Raw genomic sequence first — 13,286 nt, forward strand, 5'->3', positions numbered from 1 at the left:
TTGACACTTTTCCCAAATTATCAAACATTTAACAGGTACGCTCGCGTGTATTCCAATGCAGCATACCTAGTTTTCAATCTGCCACCCTTGAGGTCGTGGATGCCACAGAACTCAATGGGAGTCTGAAAACACAGAAAGCTTATGTTCGATGCTGCAAGAGAATGAAGTATATTACATAATAAAAGTAAAATTTGTATACCCTTTCTAAATCAAATAATATTATTCACACAAAAAGAAACTGTTTAGCGCTAGGATAAAATGCTACATCTGATATAAAATGAATATAATATGATTGAGTTGTCAAATTCTAATAATGTCCTCTAAATACCTATTCCTTTGATACTGGGAAAAAAATGTGATGAAATTATTCCAAAGTACCTTTCCAATCTCCAAAGTTAAAAAGTTACATAAACGAATGATATCCAATAATAGTAGCTGTTCCAATCTGTTTTTCCTCTTTCTCTTTATTGCTGCTCGTTCAAAACTCCTCTTCTTCCAGAGTTTGTAGGATCCAGGATCCAAAAGCGTATACCCAAAAACAAAGACAAAAGCGCAAAAAAAGAGATTCAAGTGTAATTTCAAAACACCATGTAGAGCGCAATTATATTCTACTCACCAGAGTTGGTATAAAACAATGCCTTTATTGATACAATACACAATGTTAAAAGGTCAGCTTTAAGTCCATAAGCAGCACCCGGTTCTGAAAGCAGTAGTCAGCTGGAAGGTCTCAATACACAGGGTTTTGCCTGTGGCGGGTATTTCCGGATTGCCCGTCCTCAGCTGTTCCGCTTCCTCCTCAGGGGCTCTGGACTGGATTACGATACCCCAACGCGTTTCCCCCGGTGATCGCCGGGCTTTATCAAGGGGACGTGATGCTGACATTAGGACACACAGTGTAAAGTTTAGACAAGGATTTCAAATTTTGAAATGATGTTTGATTCAATATAATCTTAAAGGGACATTATTCACTCATTTTATCTTTGCATAAATGTTTTGTAGATGATCTATTTATATAGCCGATAAAGTTTTTTTTTAAATGTATAGTTTTGCTTATTTTTAAATAACATTCGACTAGATTACAAGTTTTGCATTATGAGGGGTGCGGTGCTAACTTGCAAGTTATTGTCACCGCTCACTTCCCTGCAGCGCTGGTATTACAGGTTTATAAAAACCCAGCGTTAACAGGCAAGAAGTGAGCGTAGAGCAAAATTGAGCTCCATACCGCACTCCAATACCAGCGCTGCTGAAAGCCGCGGTAAACTGGTTTTACGTGCTCGTGCACGATTTCCCCATAGACATCAATGGGGAGAGCCGGCTGAAAAAAAGTCTAACACCTGCAAAAAAGCAGCGTAAAGCTCAGATACGCAGCCCCATTGATTCCTATGGGGAAACAAAATTTATGTTTACACCTAACACCCTAACATGAACCCCGAGTCTAAACACCCCTAATCTTATACTTATTAACCCCTAATCTGCCTCCCCTGACATCGCCAACACCTACATTATATTTATTAACCCCTAATCTGCCGCCCCGACATCGACAACACCTACATTATCTTTATTAACCCCTAATCTGCCGCATCGACAACACCTACATTATATTTATTAACCCCTAATCTGCTGCCCCCAACATCGCCGACGCCTACATTATATTTATTAACCATTAATCTTCCGCCCCCAATGTCGCCACAAACTACCTACACTTATTAACCCCTAATCTGCCGTCCCTAACATCGCCGCCACCTGCCTACATTTATTAACCCCTAATCTGCCGCCCCCCCAACGTCGCCGCCACTATACTAAATTTATTAAACCCTAAACCTAACCCTAACACCCACTAACTTTAATGTAATTAAAATAAATCTACATAAAACCTACTATTTAAAACTAAATACTTACCTATAAAATAAAACCTAAGTTAGCAACAATATAATTAATAGTTACATTATATCTATCTTAGGTTTTATTTTTATTTCACAGGCAAGTTTGTATTTATTTAAACTAGGTGGACTTGTTAGTAAATAGTTATTAACTATTTACTAGCTACCTAGTTAAAATAAATACAAATTTACCTGTAAAATAAAACCTAACCTGACTTACACTAACAACTAACCTTACACTACAATTAAATAAATTACCTAAATTAAATAAAATTACTTAAATTACAAAAAAACACTAAATTACACAAAATAAAAAAACGAATTATCAGATATTTAAACTAATTACACCTAATCTAATAGTTATTCAATTGTCCAACATAATAAGAAAAAGAACAATTATAACACTAACAAGAAACCTTTCACAAATTATCAAAGGAATACTTATCCACAACAACAGATCTATAGTGGGGATGGACATGGGGCCCAGAACAGGTACCCACACATGAGTTATAATAGACAGACAATCAACATCAGCCAAATCATCAGTTCAACAATAATAATAATATAATAATAATAAATCCCAATTATATTCCACTACAGAATAGATTTGAACCCCTACAGGAAAACCAAAATGGAGGTAACCAAGGGGGCAATAATAATTTTAATATCAATACGCAATTGGCTCAAGCTAATATGGGTAACAACAGTCACAATAGAATAGAAAGACCCTCCACTTCCAATGGTGATTTTTAGGGGTACACAATTTGGCCCCTTTATGGAGAAGGAACATAGGCCCCCCAAATGCATAACATCAACAACAGCAACAGCAAAAAAATAAAAGACCATTCCCAAATGGGGAAGACGAGGGAGAGGGAACACCCCAAAAAAGGAGCAATTACAAAAACTAGCTAAAGGGATTTTTAATTTATCCTCTCATGTACTATCAGATGACGAAGTTAGAATACTTGGGAGAGGTCTGTCGTACTGTCCCCCGATCCTGAATAAAATCTTTGACTTATTTGTAGACCTTAACAAGTATACAAGGAAATTATCTTTACAAAGATATTTCGCTCTGAAAACACTCAAGAGAAAAAACATTGTAGGTACAGCCATTCTGACTAATTCTATGAACAGTCAAGTGCCAACACAAACTATATATGCTGAACCTGAGATGATACCAGAGGAACTTTTTGAAGGTTTTCTACATACATCATTTGCATTACCCTCTATTTTTAACCCCCCTAAGGATGATGCAACATACATTGATTTATTTCAGCAATTGGTCATGGAAGATTTGGACAAATTACCATGATTCCCTAATAGTTATGAGAAAATGTGGCCTAATGAAGAAAAAGCCCTTAAATCTTTGGCCAGTAATCCTTCTTTGGTCATCAGGCAGGCTGACAATAGGGGTGGTATAGTCCTCCAGGATTATGAGGACTATGTGGGAGAAGCACAAAATATCCTTCTGAACAGTGATTATTATAGGAGATTAGATGCTGATCCAACACAAGTTTTTCTGCAGAAATTTTGCAGGTTTTGGATTTTGGTAGTAATGGGGGCATTCTGAACAATAAAGAGATATCTTACTCCTGTTCATCTTTCAATCCCCTACTACTACCATCTTCCAAAAATACATAAGCATCCGTCTAAACCTCTGGGTAGGCCGATCATTGCAGGTATTAAGAGCATGGCAGATAAACTGTCTGAATATATTGATAGTTTCCTGCAAAAATACCACAGATCTATTATGCAAATTTAGGCCTAGATTTAGAGTTCGGCGGTAGCCGTCAAAACCAGCGTTAGAGGCTCCTAACGCTGGTTTTGGCCGCCCGCTGGTATTTGGAGTCAGTGATTAAAGGGTCTAACGCTCACTTTACAGCCGCGACTTTTCCATACCGCAGATCCCCCTACGCCATTTGCGTAGCCTATCTTTTCAATGGGATCTTTCTAACGCTGGTATTTAGAGTCGTTTCTGCAGTGAGCGTTAGAGCTCTAACGACAAGATTCCAGCCGCCTGAAAAAAGCAGGAGTTAAGAGCTTTCTGGCTAACGCCGGTTTATAAAGCTCTTAACTACTGTACCCTAAAGTACACTAACACCCATAAACTACCTATGTACCCCTAAACCGAGGTCCCCCCACATCGCCGCCACTCGATTAAAATTTTTAACCCCTAATCTGCCGACCGCCACCTACGTTATACTTATGTACCCCTAATCTGCTGCCCCTAACCCCGCCGACCCCTATATTATATTTATTAACCCCTAACTTGCCCCCCACAACGTCGCCGCAAGCTACTTAAAATAATTAACCCCTAATCTTCCGACCGCAAAGCGCCGCCACCTACGTTATCCCTATGTACCCCTAATCTTCTGCCCCTAACATCGCCGACCCCTATGTTATATTTATTAACCCCTAATCTGCCCCCCACAACGTCGCCGACACCTACCTTCAATTATTAACCCCTAATCTGCCGACCGGAGCTCACCACTATTCTAATAAATGTATTAACCCCTAAAGCTAAGTCTAACCCTAACACTAACACCCCCCTAAGTTAAATATAATTTTTATCTAACGAAATAAATTAACTCTTATTAAATAAATGATTCCTATTTAAAGCTAAATACTTACCTGTAAAATAAATCCTAATATAGCTACAATATAAATTATAATTATATTATAGCTATTTTAGGATTAATATTTATTTTACAGGTAACTTTGTATTTATTTTAACCAGGTACAATAGCTATTAAATAGTTAAGAACTATTTAATAGTTACCTAGTTAAAATAATTACAAATTTACCTGTAAAATAAATCCTAACCTAAGATATAATTAAACCTAACACTACCCTATCAATAAAATAATTAAATAAACTACCTACAATTACCTACAATTAACCTAACACTACACTATCAATAAATTAATTAAACACAATTGCTACAAATAAATACAATTAAATAAACTATCTAAAGTACAAAAAATAAAAAAGAACTAAGTTACAGAAAATAAAAAAATATTTACAAACATAAGAAAAATCTTACAACAATTTTAAACTAATTACACCTACTCTAAGCCCCCTAATAAAATAACAAAGACCCCCAAAATAAAAAATTCCCTACCCTATTCTAAAATACAAAAATTACAAGCTCTTTTACCTTACCAGCCCTGAACAGGGCCCTTTGCGGGGCATGCCCCAAGAATTTCAGCTCTTTTGCCTGTAAAAAAAAACATACAATACCCCCCCCCCAACATTACAACCCACCACCCACATACCCCTAATCTAACCCAAACCCCCTTAAATAAACCTAACACTAATCCCCTGAAGATCTTCCTACCTTGTCTTCACCATCCAGGTATCACCGATCCGTCCTGGCTCCAAGATCTTCATCCAACCCAAGCGGGGGTTGGCGATCCATAATCCGGTGCTCCAAAGTCTTCCTCCTATCCGGCAAGAAGAGGACATCCGGACCGGCAAACATCTTCTCCAAGCGGCATCTTCTATGTTCTTCCATCCGATGACGACCGGCTCCATCTTGAAGACCTCCAGCGCGGATCCATCCTCTTCTTCCGACGACTAGACGACGAATGACGGTTCCTTTAAGGGACGTCATCCAAGATGGCGTCCCTCGAATTCCGATTGGCTGATAGGATTCTATCAGCCAATCGGAATTAAGGTAGGAATTTTCTGATTGGCTGATGGAATCAGCCAATCAGAATCAAGTTCAATCCGATTGGCTGATCCAATCAGCCAATCAGATTGAGCTCGCATTCTATTGGCTGTTCCGATCAGCCAATAGAATGCGAGCTCAATCTGATTGGCTGATTGGATCAGCCAATCGGATTGAACTTGATTCTGATTGGCTGATTCCATCAGCCAATCAGAAAATTCCTACCTTAATTCCGATTGGCTGATAGAATCCTATCAGCCAATCGGAATTCGAGGGACGCCATCTTGGATGACGTCCCTTAAAGGAACCGTCATTCGTCGTCTAGTCGTCGGAAGAAGAGGATGGATCCGCGCTGGAGGTCTTCAAGATGGAGCCGGTCGTCATCGGATGGAAGAACATAGAAGATGCCGCTTGGAGAAGATGTTTGCCGGTCCGGATGTCCTCTTCTTGCCGGATAGGAGGAAGACTTTGGAGCACCGGATTATGGATCGCCAACCCCCGCTTGGGTTGGATGAAGATCTTGGAGCCAGGACGGATCGGTGATACCTGGATGGTGAAGACAAGGTAGGAAGATCTTCAGGGGATTAGTGTTAGGTTTATTTAAGGGGGTTTGGGTTAGATTAGGGGTATGTGGGTGGTGGGTTGTAATGTTGGGGGGGGGGTATTGTATGTTTTTTTTTACAGGCAAAAGAGCTGAAATTCTTGGGGCATGCCCCGCAAAGGGCCCTGTTCAGGGCTGGTAAGGTAAAAGAGCTTGTAATTTTTGTATTTTAGAATAGGGTAGGGAATTTTTTATTTTGGGGGTCTTTGTTATTTTATTAGGGGGCTTAGAGTAGGTGTAATTAGTTTAAAATTGTTGTAAGATTTTTCTTATGTTTGTAAATATTTTTTTATTTTCTGTAACTTAGTTCTTTTTTATTTTTTGTACTTTAGATAGTTTATTTAATTGTATTTATTTGTAGCAATTGTGTTTAATTAATTTATTGATAGTGTAGTGTTAGGTTAATTGTAGGTAATTGTAGGTAGTTTATTTAATTATTTTATTGATAGGGTAGTGTTAGGTTTAATTATATCTTAGGTTAGGATTTATTTTACAGGTAAATTTGTAATTATTTTAACTAGGTAACTATTAAATAGTTCTTAACTATTTAATAGCTATTGTACCTGGTTAAAATAAATACAAAGTTACCTGTAAAATAAATATTAATCCTAAAATAGCTATAATATAAATGTAATTTATATTGTAGCTATATTAGGATTTATTTTACAGGTAAGTATTTAGCTTTAAATAGGAATCATTTATTTAATAAGAGTTAATTTATTTCGTTAGATAAAAATTATATTTAACTTAGGGGGGTGTTAGTGTTAGGGTTAGACTTAGCTTTAGGGGTTAATACATTTATTAGAATAGCGGTGAGCTCCGGTCGGCAGATTAGGGGTTAATAATTGAAGGTAGGTGTCGGCGATGTTAGGGAGGGCAGATTAGGGGTTAATACTATTTATGATAGGGTTAGTGAGGCGGATTAGGGGTTAATAACTTTATTATAGTAGCGCTCAGGTCCGCTCGGCAGATTAGGGGTTAATAAGTGTAGGTAGGTGTCGGCGACGTTGTGGGGGGCAGATTAGGGGTTAATAAATATAACATAGGGGTCGGCGATGTTAGGGCAGCAGATTAGGGGTACATAGGGATAACGTAGGTGGCGGCGGTTTACGGAGCGGCAGATTAGGGGTTAAAAGTGTAATGCAGGGGTCAGCGATAGCGGGGGCGGCAGATTAGGGGTTAATAAGTGTAAGGCTAGGGGTGTTTAGACTCGGGGTACATGTTAGAGTGTTAGGTGCAGACGTAGGAAGTGTTTCCCCATAGGAAACAATGGGGCTGCGTTAGGAGCTGAACGCTGCTTTTTTGCAGGTGTTAGGTTTTTTTTCAGCTCAAACAGTCCCATTGTTTCCTATGGGAGAATCGTGCACGAGCACGTTTTTGAGGCCGGCCGCGTCCGTAAGCAACTCTGGTATCGAGAGTTGCATTTGCGCTAAATATGCTCTACGCTCCTTTTTTGGAGCCTAACGCAGCATTTGTTTGAACTCTCGATACCAGAGTTAAATTTATGGTGCGGCCAGAAAAAAACCCGCGGAGCGTTAACAGCCCTTTTACCGCCAAACTCCAAATCTAGCCGTCAAAGAGGTAAAATATGAAAAAGATGTTATTTGGGTGACTGCAGATGTCAGTGCCCTTTATTCGAATATATCCCATGAATTAGGGCTCTTCACTGTGAAACACTACTTGGAGAAGGATATATACATGCCTGTTGCTCAAAAAGAATATATATTGATGTTAATTGATTTTATTTTAAAACACCATTATTTTAAATCTTTAGACAACTTTTACAAATCAAAGGTACGGCCATGGGCACCAGGTTTATTTATGGGTTATTTTAAGAATAAATATATACTCAATTCAAACTGGAGGGGCAACCTGATGTTCTATGGCCGCTACATAGATGATTTGATATTTATTTTTAAAGGCTCAGAGGAAAAGGCTAAACAGTTTTGTTCTTATCGTAATGACAATTCAATGGGGATTCAGTTCACTTCTAATATAGAAATAGAGACTATATAATTTTTAGATCTAACGTTAACCTGGGATAGAGATCTTAATATGTGTACATCAACATACTTTAAAACAGTTGACTGTAATGACTTCCTACAGTATACAAGTAATCACTACAAACAATGGAAGAATAACATACCATACAGTCAATTCTGTAGAATTAAAAGAAATTGCAGTTCGGTGGCTAAATTCCACAAACAGTCTAGCATTCTAATAGAAAGGTTTAAAGAGAAAGGATACCCTATAGAAATAATCACTAAGTAGTAATTTCCAAGAAGGCCATCAGAAATATATCCCTAAATAATAGAATTAGCCGTAAAGGTACCTATAGATGTGGGAAAGCAAAATGTTTTATGTGCAAATTTATAACACATGGTGCAAAAAATGTTAGGTCATATACTACTGGGGAAACTTTCCAGATTGGAGAATGTCTAACTTGCGGCTCCTTCTATGTTATCTATGTGTTGTCTTGCAAATGTGGTTTGCAATATTTAGGATGCACGACACGAAATATACGCACCAGGTGGAGTGAACATTATCGAAATATTAGAAAAAATCAGATAAACACAGTCGCCTAGATTTAGAGTTTTGTCAGTAAAGACCCGCGGTGCTAACGAGGCTTTTTTTTCCAGCGCACCCTTAAAACAACGCTGGTATTTAGAGTTGTCTGAATGGCTGCGTTAGCCTCAGAAAAGGGAGAGTTGACCATAATTTAGCTCCACTTCAACCCTCAATACCAGCGTTGCCTACCGTAGCGGTAAGCTGGAAAAACGTGCTTGTGCACGATATCCCCATAGGAAACAATGGGGCTGAGCTGGCTGAAAAAAAACCTAACACCTGCAAAAAAAAGCAGCGTTCAGCTCCTAACGCAGCCCCATTGTTTCCTATGGAGAAAAACACTCTCTAAGTCTACACCTAACACCCTAACATGAACCCCGAGTCTAAACACCCCTAACCTTACACTTATTAACCCCTAATCTGCCGCCCCTGCTATCGCTGAGACCTACATTATATTATTAACCCCTAATCTGCCGCTCCGAACACCACCGCCACCTACATTATACCTATGAACCCCTAATTTGCTGCCCCTAACATCGCCGACACCTACATTATATTTATTACCCCCTAATCTGCCCCCCAACGTTGCCGCCACCTACCTACACTTATTAACCCCTAATCTGCCGACCGGACATAGCTGCCACTATAATAAATGTATTAACCCCTAAACCGCCGCACTCCCGCCTCGCAAACACTATAATACATTTTATTAACCCCTAATCTGCCCTCCCTAACATTGCTGCCACCTACCTACAATTATTAACCCCTAATCTCCCGCCCCCAAAGTCGCTGCTACTATAATAAAGTTATTAACCCCTAAACCTAAGTCTAACCCTAACCCTAACATCCCCCTAACTTAAATATAATTTAAATTAAACAAACTAAATTTACTATAATTAAATAAATTAATCCTATTTAAAACTAAATACTTACCTATAAAATAAACCCTAATATAGCTACAATATAACTAATAGTTACATTGTAGCTATTTTAGGATTTATATTTATTTTACAGGAAACTTTGTATTTATTTTAACTAGGTACAATAGCTATTAAATAGTTAATAACTATTTAATAGCTACCTAGTTAAAATAATTACAAAATTACCTGTAAAATAAATCCTAACCTAAGTTACAAATACACCTAACACTACACTATCATTAAACTAATTAAATAAATTACCTAAAATTATGTAAACTAAAATGCAATTAAATAAACTAAACTATAATACAAAAAAACAAACACTAAATTACAGAAAATAAAGAAAAATTACAATAAGTTTAAACTAATTACACCTAATCTAAGCCTACTAATAAAATAAAAAAGCCCCCCAAAATAATAAAATGCCCTACCCTATCCTAAATTACAAAGTAATCAGCTCTTTTACCAGCCCTTAAAAGGGCTTTTTGCGGGGCATTGCCCCAAAGTAATCAGCTCTTTTACCTGTAAATAAAAATACAATACCCCCCCCATATTACAACCCACCACCCACATTGGCTGATCGGAACAGCCAATAGAATGTGAGGTCAATCCGATTGGCTGATTGGACCAGCCAATCGGATTGAACTTCAATCGGATTGGCTGATTGCATCAGCCAATCAGATTTTTCCTACCTTAATTCTGATTGGCTGATAGAATCCTATAAGCCAATCAGAATTCGAGGGACGCCATCTTGGATAACGTCATTTAAAGGAACCTTCATTTGGCCTTAAGACATCGTAAGAAGAGGATGGCTCTGCGTCGGATGGATTCAAGATGGCTCCGCTCCGGTTGATTGAAGATTGAAGATGCTGCTTGGATGAAGACATCTGCCGCTTGGAGAACCTCTTCTGCCCTGATCGGATGAAGACTTCTGCTGCTCCTGATGTCCACTTCTGGCCCATCGGTGCCCGGCTGGGTGAACACGGCTCCAGGTAGGGTGATCTTCAGGGGGGGGTAGTGTTAGGGTTTTTTAAGGGGGGATCGGTTGGGTTTTAGAGTAGGGGTATGTGGCTGGTGGGTTGTAATGTTGGGGGGGGTATTGTATTTTTATTTACAGGTAAAAGAGCTGATTACTTTGGGGCAATGCCCAGCAAAAAGCCCTTTTAAGGGTTGGTAAAAGAGCTGATTACTTTGTAATTTAGGATAGGGTAGGGCATTTTATTATTTTGGGGGGCTTTTTTATTTTATTAGGGGGCTTAGATTAGGTGTAATTAGTTTAAACTTATTGTAATTTGTTTTTATTTTCTGTAATTTAGTGGGGTTTTTTTTGTATTATAGTTTAGTTTATTTAATTGTATTTTAGTTTACATAATTGTAGGTAATTTATTTAATTTAATGATAGTGTAGTGTTAGGTGTATTTGTAATTTAGGTTAGGATTTATTTTACAGGTAATTTTGTAATTATTTTAACTAGGTAGCTATTAAATAGTTATTAACTATTAGATAGCTATTGTATCTAGTTAAAATAAATACAAAGTTGCCTGTAAAATAAATATAAATCCTAAAATAGCTACAATGTAACTATTAGTTATATTGTAGCTATATTAGAGTTTATTTTATAGGTAAGTATTTTGTTTTAAATAGGATTAATTTATTTAATTATAGTAAATTTAGTTTGTTTAATTTAAATTATATTTAAGTTAGGGGGTGTTAGGGTTAGGGCTAGACTTAGGTTTAGTGGTTAATAACTTTATTATAGTAGCGGCGACGTTGGAGGCGGGAGATTAGGGGTTAATAATTGTAGGTAGATGGCGGCGATGTTAGGGAGGCGATGTTAGGGAGGGCAGATTAGGGGTTAATAAAATTTATTATAGTGTTTGCGAGGCGGCACTGCAACGGTTTAGGGGTTGATACATTTATTATAGTGGCGGTGATGTCCGGTTGGCAGATTAGGGGTTAATAAGTGTAGGTAGGTGGCGGCGACGTTGGGGGGGGCAGATTAGGGGGTAATAAATATAATATAGGTGTCGCCGATGTTAGGGACAGCAGATTAGGGGTTCATAGCTATAATGTAGGTTGCAGTGGTGTCCGGAGCGGCAGATTAGGGGTTAAAAAAATGTATTATAGGGTTTGTGATGTGGGGGGGCCTTGGTTTAGGGGTTCATAGGTAGTTTATGGGTGTTAGTGTACTTTATAGCACAGTAGTTAAGAGCTTTATGTTCCCGCGTTAGCCCATAAAACTCTTAACCACTGACTTTTTTTTGCGGTTGGAGTCTTGTCGGTAGAGGGTCTACCGCTCACTTCTTCCAAGACTCATAATACCAGCGTTGGGCAAATCCCATAGAAAAGATAGGATACGCAATTGACGTAAGGGGATCTGCGGTAGCCTCGAGTCGCGGAAAGAAAGTGAGCGGTAGATCCTTTCCTGTCTGACTCTAAATACCAGCGGGCGTTAAAAAGCAGCGGTAGGACCCCTTAACGCTGCTTTTTAACCCTAACGCAGAACTCTAAATCTAGGCGAGTGTATCTAGACACTACACTCATGAACATAATGGAGAGAATTGCCCTTTCACTATTACACCAATAGAAAGCATCCCGGGGTCTAATAAATACAACAGATTCATTAAGTTACGTCAACGGGAAAATTTTTGGATTTATAAGTTTGGTTCCCTTTTCCCCACTGGGTTAAATGAAGTTATAGATTCTGCGGCCTTTTAAACAAATATAATTTTTAATTAATTGTTTTTAGTGGTTATCACAGTGTACATAGGACTCTGTTCCAATATATTATATGTATTGTTTATGGTTTAAAACATTATTACATTTGTGACATTATGGTATGGATATACATCACATTGGTTTATATTTTATAGGATATGTAAATGTGTTTGAGTCTTAAATTATCTTTATTCATTTTTAAATCTCTATTGGCTATTAGATATTATTATTATTTAGCGTATTAGCACAAGGTATAACCCCTATCTATATTAATAATTTATATTAGCATTATATATTCTTTGTTGCATTTACATTAAACTATATTCGTCCACACGAATAACACAATTGCACTTTTAGTATTATATTCACACTTAAGTATATATTCACACTTGATGTGTGCACGCGTTAATAGATTCAACACCTAGATTATACTTAGATATTACATATATTCATATTAGGTGCTCACATCTTTTGATAGTGATTATTATAAGCGAAACTACTACTATCAAGTTATTCACATAAAATGTCTTTATATTTATAGCAGTGAAAGGTTTATATAGGAGCGCCTACAGGCTTAGGTATATCACAGGGCTTAAATGGGGTCAGGGGGTGGACGGAGGAACAGCTAGAATAGTTAAAACAGTCCTGACGAAATGCTTATATAAAATCTTTTTAATCAATAAAACAATCGTCCTCTATATTCTAATGATGTCACAATCTGGACAATACAATGGAGTACAAATATAAATGCAATAGAAATGCAATAGAGCACACTAATAGAATTCTCGATACATGTCAGTATGTTATAAAATACAATATAAAATCTTAAATATCTGAGCTTGTAAGCTACAGATTATTCTCACAGTTTTGTAATGTTGATCTTTAAAGGACCATAATGGGTGGTAATTAAAAACAACTAATATAAAAGACTA

Source organism: Bombina bombina, chromosome 8 (assembly GCF_027579735.1).
Source record: "Bombina bombina isolate aBomBom1 chromosome 8, aBomBom1.pri, whole genome shotgun sequence".
Taxonomy (NCBI): domain Eukaryota; kingdom Metazoa; phylum Chordata; class Amphibia; order Anura; family Bombinatoridae; genus Bombina; species Bombina bombina.